This window comes from Rissa tridactyla, chromosome Z (genome assembly GCF_028500815.1).
Source record: "Rissa tridactyla isolate bRisTri1 chromosome Z, bRisTri1.patW.cur.20221130, whole genome shotgun sequence".
Taxonomy (NCBI): domain Eukaryota; kingdom Metazoa; phylum Chordata; class Aves; order Charadriiformes; family Laridae; genus Rissa; species Rissa tridactyla.
Window position 1 is genome coordinate 74,128,953 of NC_071497.1, and position 13,341 is coordinate 74,142,293.

General features: G+C 39.5%; 1 protein-coding gene across 6 annotated transcripts in view; it reads left to right on the forward strand.

Annotated features, from left to right (window-relative positions):
• PRLR (prolactin receptor) overlaps positions 1-13,341 on the forward strand; it is a 148,268-nt gene that overhangs the window by 70,454 nt on the left and 64,473 nt on the right. For all 6 annotated transcript variants that reach the window (XM_054186524.1, XM_054186528.1, XM_054186526.1 and 3 more), the window contains exon 2: positions 9,407-9,494. The gene's annotated coding sequence lies outside the window, so the exon portion shown is untranslated. The remainder of the gene's footprint in view (positions 1-9,406; positions 9,495-13,341) is intronic.

Consider the following 13,341-nt stretch of genomic DNA (forward strand, 5'->3'; position numbering starts at 1 on the left):
GTGGTTCTTCATGAACTGCTCCAGTGTGGGTCCCCTCCATGGGATGCAGTCATGCAGGAACTGACTCCTCCAGCGTGGGCCCCTCTCAGGGACTCAAGTTCTGCCAGCAAACCTGCTCCAGTGTGGGCTTTCCATGGCATCACAGCCTCTTTCAGGCTACCATTTGCTCTGGTGTGGGGTCCTCCATGAGCTGCAGGTGGATATCTCCTCTACTGTTAGCCTCCATGAGCTGCAGGGGGGGAGCCTGCCTCACCAAGGTCTTCACCACAGGCTGCAGGGGAATCTCTGCTCTGGCACCTGGAACACCTCCCCCTTCGACTTCTGCACGGACCTTGGTGTCTGTAGAGTTGTTTTTTTCACACATTCTCACTCCTCTCTCCCAGCTGCTTTTGCACAGCATTTTTTACCTTTTCTGAACTATGCTATCCCAGGGGTGCTACCACTGTCACTGATGGGCTCAGCTTTGGCCAGCAGTGGATCCTGCTTGGGGCCGGCTGGCATTGGCTCTGTCGGACACAGGGGAAGGTTCTGGCTTCTCCTCACAGAAACCATGCCTGTAGCCCTCCTGCTACCAAAACTGCGCGACACAAACCCAATACAACCGTGTTTCAGAATTGCTTGACATCATTCAAATTATCTTGGCTAATTTGAACTTTATTGGAAACTGTGTCTGTGACTGGTATAGGTAAAAATCATGGTTTGATGTGATCTGTAACAGAAATCAGCCATTATCATTACCATTTAAATATGTTTTTAACAATAGAGTCACAAATCCAATTTAAGTCAAGAATTATTGTTTTCGGTATCATATTTGCAGGACCTTTAGAGTTTGTTTTCTCCCAGAGCACTGAGCAAGAGGTACTGAGATCAGATGGTTAATAATGCTGCAGGCCATTGCTCAGGGGGCTTTTGGATTTCTTACTGGTTTTCTCTATCCATCAGTTGCCGTACAATCATAAAAATTGTAGCAGGTATTAATATGACCATGCTGTTCAGCCCCTTGATAAAGGGGAATACTCCCTAAATGAATGTTGTCCAATCTGTTGTGACATGTCTTCATTATTTTTTTAACGTCTTTTAGACTCTGTTTAACTAGTAAGAATATATTTGTATTAACAGTATATCATGTGCGTGCCACTGCCGGGTGTTTATTGGCAGCTGTAGTCTAGAAAAGATGATACGCTGTGACAAGGCTAACAAATTCTTTATCCTGAAGAACTAGAAAACAAACACTCTACCAACCGAAGCAGTTTAGAGAAGGCACTTCGGGCAGCAGATGGAAGTGGGAAGCTATTTACAGCACACAGTGATGTTACATAACAGTTTTTGGAAAAAAACATGGAAAAGAGTCTTTCATTAACTAAAACTGTAAGGGGAATTGTCTACATTACACAATGCTAAAAAGCAGGATATATTATCCCCTCTGGAGGCTTACATTAATGCAGTGATACTAATTTACATGCTCAAGCTAATTTCCTCAGAACTAGCTTGACTATCTGTGAATAGCATTGATACCGACAGGTAGACAGACCCTTGATTTTGTGTCTCAGACACAAGAAACCCAAATATAATCCACAATAATAGTGTAAATCAGGGGTGAACTTGTTGAGGTAAAGAGGTGCTTTATGGTTCAAACAGGGTGATTTTTATGAGACTCAGGTCTTTAGAAAGACACACTCCTTGAAGCAGTGCATCACCTGACTCCATAGAGAATGTGAAGGAATAGTGAGTTTCCATTTCTGGTTTTGCGAACAAATTCTGAACTCAGTTACAGATTATTTTCATTCAAAAATTGCACAATTACGTCTTTAAATGATTTTATAATTCTTTTAAGATTAATTTAAACTGTTTTCTTTCTAAACCAAATTTGCATGTTTCTTTATCGCTTCCACAGTTCTTTCAGTATAACTTCTTTCAGTCCCCCATTCTAACCTCCTGATGCAATAATGGAACATATAAATTAATTACATATATGAAGAAGTACTGGTGTAAAACGTTTGGAAGTTTTATTTGCTAAGACACAAATGTTCTATAGGAATATTTTCAAAGGTCTTTTTTTTTTTTTAATTTGGAAGGGAGATGTTTCTCATTATATTTTTTAACCAGAAATTCTAGTTCAAGTATTTGAGAGGCTAGGGCATTCATTGTCATGAGTTTTTAAAGAATCAGTTCTAGGTCCTTGCTTTCAACTTGAGTTGACTGTAGTATTCTATGCCCCAGTTGATTTACCTTACCCAGTAGGATAATAGTACTATGGTACCTTTCTTTTTTTTTTCCAGTTTGAAAGAAGTCTGAATAGCTACTACAAGCTACAGAATTGCTTTACCCCACATTGCCAAGTAGTTAACTGTGTTAATATTTATGGAAAACAAAATAGTTGAATTTCTTTTATCAGTAGTTCCACGCTTCATAAATAATGCAGTATTAACTGTAGCGGGGATCCTGGCTGTCCAGCATCGTAGATGAATGTGTTTGCTGCTGGATTATGATTTGCCTTTTGCTTTCTGGTTCAATTAATATTTAATAACTATACAAACGGGAATAGTTCAGGCAGGCTGAGCTAAGATACAAAAGTTGAGACTTGTCCATAATGGCATTGGTTGGCGTTTGAGGGATTGTCTGATGGTCCCTGGACTTTTTAAAGGCCAGTCCTAATCTAATCATGCATACTCTTGATGGAGGCAATGAGAGGGTCTGGTAAAGACAGGTAAAGAATGGACACTCTGAATTAGCTGTGTCCGACTTCATTTCTGCAGGTACATCCTGTGGCAGGCAGGGTTGGTTTGCTGCTGTACTGTAGAAAATGAACTGTGATGGGCTCTGTAAATCTACAGAAGGGCTAGATTCCTATGTAAGTTTGCTAGAAATGAGATAAACTAGTCATGGGGCCTTGAGATGCACTAAAATAATGGAGTATTACAGAAGCAGGACAAGCACTGTTATGAACCTTTGGGAGGAACAGAGAAGAAAACAGGAAAAGATGGGTTTTTAAAACTGCATTCAAGTGAGATTTAGGAATTGCTACAAAAGAAAGCAGTCCAGAAAACCAGGGACGTACAAATTGACATGATAGAAACAGCACAGTCTAAGTCTTGGAGTATGGAAGCTAAGACGCACTTCAGGAGAGGTGGCTGGAAATCTTTATTCTGGGAAAAGATTGTTAATGCATAGTGAGGAGTGTTTTCATTTTTCCTATTGTTGTGGAAAGAAGGGACAGTACAAAAGGATTGTGTCAGGGCAACACAGCATTGTTGAAGGCGATTCTTTGAGGGAGAAATGTACCTGGATTGTGCCCAAAGAAAGAGGGACAAGGCATTCTAGGGCACCTCACAGTCAAGTCTTCATATAGATAAAGTAAGGCATCATCAGAAAAAGATGGAATTACTAATAAGAAGATGGAGGCAACTATTTCACCAAAGCCAGAAGCTCAGTAGTTGAAGCACTAACTGTAACAAGTAAGACTTGCATTCAAGTTCTTGATCTGAATCAAGGAACAGTAGCGTTTGAGCCTGTATTTTCTGTAACCTACTACTAAGCTGTTTGAATATTTGGGAAAATGTGTTTTCTTTAATGGGACAAACTTGTAGTGTTCTTTGTTTTCCTTCTCTTTCAAAGCTGAATCCATCGAAGAGCAATGAAAGCTCAGCTTCAAGCTGCAGCCCTGCCAATGAATCTCACTTATCAACATCTATTCATCCTGTGTCAGAACTCGGGTTTGAGCTCCATTCCCCAGTATCCCAGAATCCAACCCTGAATACTCTAGCACCAAAGTCTTGAAACATGGTCCCTTGCAGTATACAAACTGGCAGGTCAATGTGCAACAAAATACACCATTCACTGTCACTGCTGAGCAGATCCTGGGAACGAAGGAGTGGTGAACACCTGATTGCTGTTTCCTGGCTCCAGTAAAAATGAATTAGCAAGTTCAGACCAGAACTCAGGAATGCTTCAGAAGGAGGAGAAAAGCAGCTTTTCTCCTCCCTTTTCCTGTTGCTGCAGTAAATGTTCAGCTGAGCAGCAGCACCTTAAACTGAGTCACCGGCTTATGCCAGAAACCAGGAATAGTGCAGGGAAGAATTATTTTGGAGTCTAGGCTCCAATCTCAAGTGGAAGGGCTGTCTAACCCCTTTCAGCTGAAAACTATAGTTTCTTTCTGGATGCAAGAGTTGTAGTTGAGCTGATTTAACATCAATGCCTAGTATCGGTGATCTAAGAGAGAGTATGATCACAAGCATAATAACTTTAAGGCACCCCCACTTCCTTTGTTGGGGTTTTGTCTGATGTTTGATGTGAAGTAAGAAAAATATTAACCTTTAATAGGAGTCAACTAAAGATTATTTCCATTACACGTTACTTGTAATAGGAAAGCTAAAGAAATCCCAGCCTTAAGCTTTTATTCCCTACCCATGTCTTCTAATTCACTATGTCGTGCCAATATAGCTGCTTGTTTAGGAATAGTTTAAACTGAATCACTGAGGTGGCTGAGGCTTTAAGAAAAATTGTAGGTTACTTTTTAGTACACACCCTTTGCATGATGGCCGCACAGACCCATAAGCAGCTGTTATCAACCCAACTGAATAAGTAGGAAACTGCAGTATGGGAAGGGCAATAAGTTTAGTTAGGAAAGCTTCCTGAGACAGCTGTATTGGTGTACCTCAGTATGTTGTAGAATTACACCCTTAGCATTTGGAAGAGAGGTCAGTGTAACCTACTCTCCTTGTATGGAGAGTGTGTCTGAGCTGAGGACTGCGATTCTGTCAGCTGGGGAACTGCTGCCCTCGTTCTGACCACTGGTAATGGGTGGTGCTTGACAAAAACCTGAAATTTCAAGTTTCTTTTTACAAGAAACCACAAATTTATATGTACTATGCATCCAAAGTGAGGTAGATGCAGTCTAGAGTATATGGACTAAATTCCTTAAACAGGAGATAACTTTCACTGGATCTGTAGGATTTCGTCATTCCCCCACACACCCATTACCATATTTTCCACCAGACCTTAAAGATTTCTTTTTCTGACTGTGGGAAGACCAGTGGCCACAGCTTAAGGACCAATACCATGTTCACAAACTTTTTACTTCTCAGACTTTGCTTATGCTATCCCATTGTGTGGGGGTCCTACTGCTACTTAACTGTAACAAACATACTTGAGAAAAGTTGCTGTTTGTGTATATAGCTGGTTTTAATCCTCTCAGGAAGATGTCTCCTTGGTTCCCACAAATAACAACTAACTTTTCCCAGCTCACAGGGGAGCGTGTGGCTGTTTTCTGTCACGGTGGAGACAGGTAGCTGAGCCATAGGCTACCCAGACTTGGAAGCTCTTCTTCAGTTGTGTTATGGACTCTCTTTACGACTCTTGCCTAGTAACTCTGTGAAAGTCTGGGTATGTCATCACAGCTGTACTAGGATTTGTAGCGTGAGCTACCTTCATTCAAACAGACATGAGGAAAACTCGTTGCAGGTAATAAGCAATACTCATGAGTACCTGAAAAATGCGTTTACCGGATTTCCACTCTTGCATTTTGCTTTTCAGCTAACAGATGGCTTACTAGGTTCAACAGGTCAGTGACTGTGTAGGGCCAGCCTGAATGGCTACACAGAACAGCTAGACGTATTTTAATAATCCTTTGATAGCAGCCAGTAAAGAAATAGTTTTTCATCGGCTTTTACATTGTCACCTTGATGTTAGCTTTTAGCTATGTCCTCACACTTGAATCAGAACTCCATAGGAATTATTCTTAGTGTTTGCCCAAAGCAAGGGTACTTTAAACAGGTTGCGTTTAAGTGTGATTGCGTAAGAGTTTAAACCATCTCCAGTTCCTCCCTTGTTCTTTCACTGATATTCATCTGATTTGTTCAAGGAGCTAATATAACACACATACAGACACAAAAAAAAAGCTCTACAGAAAAAAAAGTGATTGGTTTCGGTGCCTTGAACTGATTCATTGCTTGTTCGGATGAATACTGGAAATGATGCTACAGAGAAGGTAGGAATATCTGGAGTTTATTGGGCAGGACTGCTGAAATTAGTTCAAGTTATAGAACCATACCATGTAAACTGACTTAATTGCTCAGCATCACCAAAAAAGACCAGAAGAAAATTATCCTCCACTACAAAATGTGAAGTGTTTTTTTCATAGGTTGACATCTATAATTTATAACTAGGTTGAAGTTGTTCTAACAATCTTTCTATATATATATAAGTTTATTTTGAAGACAGTAGACCTCTGTAGCCATGCTGACCCCCTTTTCTGTTTTACAGTTGGAGTAACTCTGCATGTTAAAATCTGTGCCCTATTTTGGTTTATATATCATACCATGCTTTAGGTATTTTCCTCAGTTCTAATCCATATAAGGAAAAAGCTAATATTATAGTGAGTTTTATGGGAATAACTTCAGACTGGTGTAAGTAGAATGATTGCCTCTCCCTTGCTCAAAATATCTGGTCTCTTTCCTAACGAATAATCTCAATCCTGTTGTTCTACCAGAATGAAATAAACACCTATATTTTTTAATCAGCTTCTTGAATGTTGAACAGTCAGTGTCCAATGACTGATGACTGGCAGCTCATTAACTCCCATATAAACTACCTCATGGGAAAAATTAAAGAGATTAAATCAATTAATTAATGAGTTTGTTAGCATTTATTCTTTTTTTTTTTGTCAGCTACATAATTTTAATAGAGTTAGTTAAACTTATTTGCTTTTTATTTCCTAATCCAGTTCACAGCTTGCTAATGTAGGCACTAGTGAGGGTTAAGCTGAAGCAAGAAACCTTTTCGTACATCAGTGCCATGCTAAAGACATTTTAGTCGGGTTTGATATAGCACTGGTAGATTAAACCCTGCCTCCTTGCTTCTGCTGCTTTCCCCACGGGGAACCTCGCACGTTTAGCTTGGTGGGAGACTAATTCTCTATCCACCCTGAAATTCGGGTCTAGGTGTCCTTGTGGGCAGAATGGGTTGTAAATGCGTCAGTGTGATCCTGCTAAGCTACGGAGTAGCTTAAGAGTTAGCTCTTGGCTACTGTCCTAGCCAAAAGGCTGCATGAGCATTTCGCAGTACTTGGGACACACAAACACAATGCAGAGCAGCAACATGTGTGTCTGCAGCTGCTGGCCTGCCAGGCACAGCATTCCACATGGGGCAGATGATGTACATGCCTCTCTCCGCCTTTTGTTTCCCGTTGCCTTGGTCCCCATCTTTGCTGAAGAGATTTGCTTCAAGATGTCGCTCGTATTTTTCTTCAGAGAATCAATTAATGCAAACATTCTGGAGTGTTTTACAAAGCAGATATCTTACAATGTGAAACATAAACTGAAATCAACTGATGTGATTGCAGTGAAGCTGATGAAGCTGTCTTCTGTGTTGCCTGAAATAGACCACTGAAGTTAAAAATACATAGGCAAGACTCTGTCTTAATTTTACGGTCAAGCAAGGAGTCTGTTTCTTTGCTTAGCTAGTTGGAGAACTCCACAAGCAAGGCACATGATACACTAAACCACAGCATGGCACCAAACAATGAAGGCTACAGGTGCACTTAAAAGTGCAGTTTGTTCAGAAGGCCAGTTCAAGCTGAACATAGAGATCCCCTGGAGACATACCTAAATAATACTGATTTACAGGTATGCTTTCTGCTAGAAAACTATTAACTAATGTAATCTTCAGTTGATCTCTAAAACTGAAAAACAGCCTGACCCTGTTACAACTGACCAGAAGTCAACAAGGATAAATATGGTCAGAAGAATGTATATTTAAACAACTACATTGTTCTCTAAAAAAATATATCATGGTGACTCTTAAAAGGACAACTCTGGGGATTGATATTGTTGTGCTAGTTCTTTAGAAAAACAAAATGACAAATCATTCTATCCTGAACATTTTTGTTTGGTCTTACAATTTTTCACCAAATGTTTTCACAAGAAAAGACTGCTTTTCTTCTGAATGTAGATATATTTCAGATTTTTGAATAGACAAAGGGCTTTTCACAAGATTTTTAAAGGGTCCAGTACTAGTACATTTTTATCTTGTCCATGTCCTTGAGTGTTTTTCTTTGTTTCAAATATAAATTGGTGTTTCTGTATGAGAATTATATCCTCTAATCCTCTCAGCTCCCACAGTAAATGGACATGATCTAGCAGGCAGAAGGCATTAGGTGTAGATGAAATTCTGTTGAGTTCTATGTAAGAACATAGGCAAGCCAATTATCTTTTTTGGCAGAATCAGGCTTTGCTGGATCAGAATAGGTCACAGGATTTAACACAGAATAGCTGAAATTTAGATTACGTGATGTGGTTCTGAGTTTGATTTTGTTAACCACGGCAAATCCAAAATGGAAAAGAATCCTAAAGCTCTTCTTGAGCTATAGTGACCATTTAAATCCCAAGGCAAGACTTCTTCGTAAGGGTTCTTGAAGGTCTGAGTTACATTCATGATGTAATGTTCAGGAAAATATCTTTTCTTTGAAAAACATCTTAATTGTCTGTTCAGAGTTCCGTTCAAAACAGTAAGTGCTTCAAAAATGGGTTAAAACACACACTAAATCTCCAAAGGTAATACTGTTTCTTTAGAGGTGTTTCCAAAAGACCTCTGAAGAGAGCAATACTGCATTTGCTTCTGCTTGATTAATTCTTGATGATGAAATGAATAATGAAATCACTCCTGACTAAAGTGGCCACCGATCGTCATGGAGGTAAATAAGGATGAGAAGAAGGTAATCATATGTGGCAGTCTGGGTCGCATGATACCTTAGGGCCATTCATACAGTGTGCTAAGCATAGTTAGGTACAAAATGGTAGAAAGCAAGTAGTGAGTAATGAAGGTAACTTTCACAGAGTGGAGACTATGACACTGATTGTGGGAACCGCGGAGGCTTCAGAGAGGACGAGCAACTCAGGTACTGTCAGCGTGATGCAGTATGCTAACAGGAGATCTCAACAAGCTTGCCTCCATAACGGGGTGATTTTGCTTACAATCTCTCTGTACACCTTCGCAAAACACATTCTCACGTATTCAGTATGTTCCTACATGTTATGAGTGCTGAAGAAATAGAAGGGTGCAGAGAGCTGCAGTAGCTGGGGAAGAGCTGAAGTCAGAGTCTTAATGTGAGGACAATTAGTCTGGTTATTCAGAAAGAATAGGGGACTTATTTTTTAAGTAATTGTATAAAGAGAAAAATTATTAAAAGCCTTTTCATCTGCAGGTTAAACTCATAGGAACAGATCGCCAGAAGCTAAAACCAGAAAACTTAAAAGTTAACAATGCCTTTTCAGTTCTGAGCATGATTCTTCCACCAAGATAAATTATCAGGGATAATGTCTAAATAAGGACTTTATGGTAGACATCCATAAGAAGAGGCACGGCATAAGCTGCAAATTGACACAGCCTATTTTTTTGTGTCAATCAACAGGGGGAAGGCCGCAACACTGCACTTCAGCCAGGAGATTTGGAGTCGAAGGTTTATGAAATTAGTGGAGGCTGCCTGAGAACAGAGCCTGGTAAGATCACACTGTTACTTCTGCCCTCTTTCTGGATGATACATATTATCTCAAATTATTTGATTACATGGATGAAATGTATTAGCCTCGTATCTGCCAATGGTACTAGATGTTCTGATTTTTCCTTTTGTCCTTGAAGTCCGTGTCAGCAAATAACTTGTGTATTACTTAAGTAATAAGAAGAATAAAGTGGAGTGCACCCCTGCTGCAAGTATCCCATTAGAAATTTAAGCCATGGGCAAGCTACTGCTAACATAAAATTCCTATTAGCCTAGGGCTATAGAATATTTATGTATCATATTATCACCAAATATGCATATAATCTTTGGATTTGAGTTTTAAATGCAACATTACTCCAAGAAAAGTAATTCCCAGTGTTTTAAATAAAATAATGTATTTGCCCCACCGTTTAAGTATTGGAATAAACAACCTACATGTTAGTAAATACCCACTAGGTTTTGTGTCTAATGAAGAGAGACGCAGAGTTGAAAGGAAAGACCAGAGGAAATACTTAGAGAAACATTTCAGACTTTGTTAAGAAGCAGCCATAGGATCAAGTCTGTGTAAAAATAAGATTTGAAAGTCAATTTTATTTAATATAATGAAACACCCTGTGGCTTTGAACTAGATCTGTTATTTCGCTATTTTTTTTTCTTTCAGCTAGTTTTTTCTTTTGTAGTGCTATATCTATGTATGTAGGTAATTTCTTTTCAAGTATTTTCCTCAGGTTTATGGAATGAAGTTGGACATGCAAACCCTGACAGGCCATCTGAAAACTTTGTATGTCTTTAGAAACTAGTATCACCAGAAAAAAAAAAAAAGTTCTTTGTTTACAATCATTTGTCCTTACAAGAGCTGTGTGTGTTTGCTTATCATTTTCATTTTGATGAGAATGTGTATACCTTTGTGGGTTTTGTGAGAATTTTATTCCTTGAATAGAAGAAATAAATCTGAGTTCATTACTTCAAACTGTGTATCTGAAAAATAAGATATTTCAGTTTAAAAGAAAAATAATGCATTTGCTTTAAAAATTTCAGAACATCTTTGAAGCAGCTGAAATCATGAATTGACAAACATCTGGGATGAAGCCAATCTTTGTAAGACAATACCAGAATATAATTTTAAAGATCTGAGAACCGCAAAAACAAGGGTGTTTTAGAAACAGTGACAGAAAGCCAGGCTGCTACATACTGCCTACGAATCTGAGAACAGTGCCCCAAATTGCTAACACACAGCAACGCACAGAGTCGGGTTTCAGCATTGTTCTTCATTTCATAAAACCATACAGATTTCCGTAGATGTTTAACTTGTCTCCAGCATTGATTTGTACAGTTATAAATCACTTGGTATTTTTGTTTTTTCAAGGTTTCACACAAGATTTCTTATTACAAATGATTTCTTGAGTTCCCAAGTCGTCATCTAATGTTTGGGGAATGATAAATCTCCATCACATAGCTGTGCAGAAGTGATATAATAAAGCAGAGTACATAATTATAAAGTCTCTTTGTTCTCGGATATTACGAGATGACTCCAGAATGTTGGATATATAGAATCTGTATTAAAGGGGAAGCTGGGAGAAAAAGATGCAGGCAGATATGACCAGAGTAATTTAGAAAATATGCAGAACTTCAGGACAGTTCTTTTAAGGTAAAGACAAACACAGAAGTAAAGGGAGAGTAGAATGAAATGCTGAAGTAGTTTGAGCTAGACTAATCTGGTACCTATCTACATAGAAGTGAAGTAAATCTCGTCTAATTTCAGTGAAGCATATCTTTTGTTGACACATAGGAAAATATGGGATTGAAAAGTGGGATTCAGAAAAGGATCTGTAGCGCTGTACCTCAGTAGATAACAACACTAGCAATGAAAGGAAAGGTCTTGTGTGGAAGAGGGTTTGAAATTCCTCAGGGTGAGTGTTGGACCTGAATCTTTAATACTTGTTTTAATCACTTGGACACAAAAGCTAGGAATAAGGTGATGAAATTTCCCAGTTATGCAAAATGCACTTTCAGTATCAAAGTGCTGTGTGGGAAGAACTAGGTGACCTTGATAACTACAGTAATGTGAATAGGATGAAATTCAGGAGTACAAAATGCAAATCCAATGGAATGGAATGCAAGGGCTCAGAGTGGACTAATAACAAAAACTACTCTTTCAGCCAGAAGCTCATTAGTTGGAAACACAAGCAAATTACTTTGGCAAGTACAATCCTAGGAGATTTGGCCTGCCTTATCTGAATTATTTCTAGTAGAATTAGAGGAGTGTTAATGATGTCATGCAAAGTTCTAGTGAACACATTAAAATAAATTTTAAAAATTTGTGAAGTTCTACTCATTCATATTCAAGAAATATGGATTGTAACTGGAGCAGATGCAAAGAAAGGTTCTCTTCTTACTATACTAGTAGCCTTTCTTACAAGAAGATACCCCAAATATAAACTGTTTACTGTTTACTTTTTGCTGAAGTCCGAGAAGGAATAAAATCACAGACTCATAGAATGGTTTGGGTTGGAAGGGTCCGTTAAAGATCACCAAATTCCAACCCCTCCTACCATTGGCAGAGACATCAAAGCCTCATCTAACTGTCTGCTGTCTGAGAGGGGATATTGTATCTCTCCATAACATGTTGTACAGTGGAGGAGGAATGCCAAGGGGAGGCTGTACCACTAAGGACACAGAGCAAAAGAAAATGCAAAACTCTTTCAACTATCTGAGCCACAAGAACAAGTAGATGTAAAATACAGAATAAACTTTAGTGGAAAATTGGAAGATGATCCTTTTCTATTAAAGCAATTAAAGGCTTGATCACCTCCCAATAAGAACAGTCAGAGCCAGAGAAGAAGTAGCTACTTTTAAAACATATCTTGATTAGTTCATTAACAAGCTTACACAATATGGTTATTCATAGTAGCATGTGGCTCGGCTGAATCAGGTGGTGTCTTTCAACCTGTGCTCCCAGTTGTTGCCTCTGTGAGAGTGGATGTGTAGAGAAGTCTGTGGATGGCAGATCGTTGATATATTACAGACATTAATTCAAAATGTTTTTTTTAAGACCGAACCATGACACTAGAATCATAGAATCATAGAATCTTCATGGTTGGAAAGGACCTTTGAGATCATCATGTCCAACCATACACATACCAAAAAAAAAAAAAAACAGCAACAAAAAAAAACAACAAAAAAACCAACCACAAACAAACCACTTACAATCTCTGCCACTAGAGCATGCCCTGAAGTGCCAAATCTACACGTTCTTAAATACCTGTAGGGATGGTGACTCAACCACCTCCCTGGGCAGGCTGTTCCAGTGCCTGACCACTCTTTCAGTAAAGTAATTGTAATTCCTCCTCATATCTAATCTAAACCTCCCCTGCTGCAACTTCAGACCATTTCCTCTGGTCCTGTCATTATTCACCTGGGAGAGGAGGCCAACACCCACCTCTCTACACCCTCCTTTCAGGTAGCTGTAGAGGGCAGTGAGGTCTCCCCTCAGCCTCCTCTTCTCCAAGCTAAACATGCCCAGCTCCCTCAGCCTCTCCTCATATGCCCTGGTCTCCAGACCCCTCACCAGCCTGGTAGCTCTCCTCTGGACACGCTCCAGCGCTTCAATGTCCCTCTTGTACAGAGGGGCCCAGAACTGAACACAGCACTCGAGGTGAGGCCTCACCAGTGCCGAGTACAGAGGCACGATCACTTCCCTGCCCCTGCTGGCCACGCTATTCCTGATACAAGCCAGGATGCTGTTGGCCTTCTTGGCCACATGGACACACTGCTGGCTCATGTTAAGCTGGCTGTCCACCAGCACCCCCAGGTCCTTTTCTGCTGGGCAGCTTTCCAGCCACTTTTCC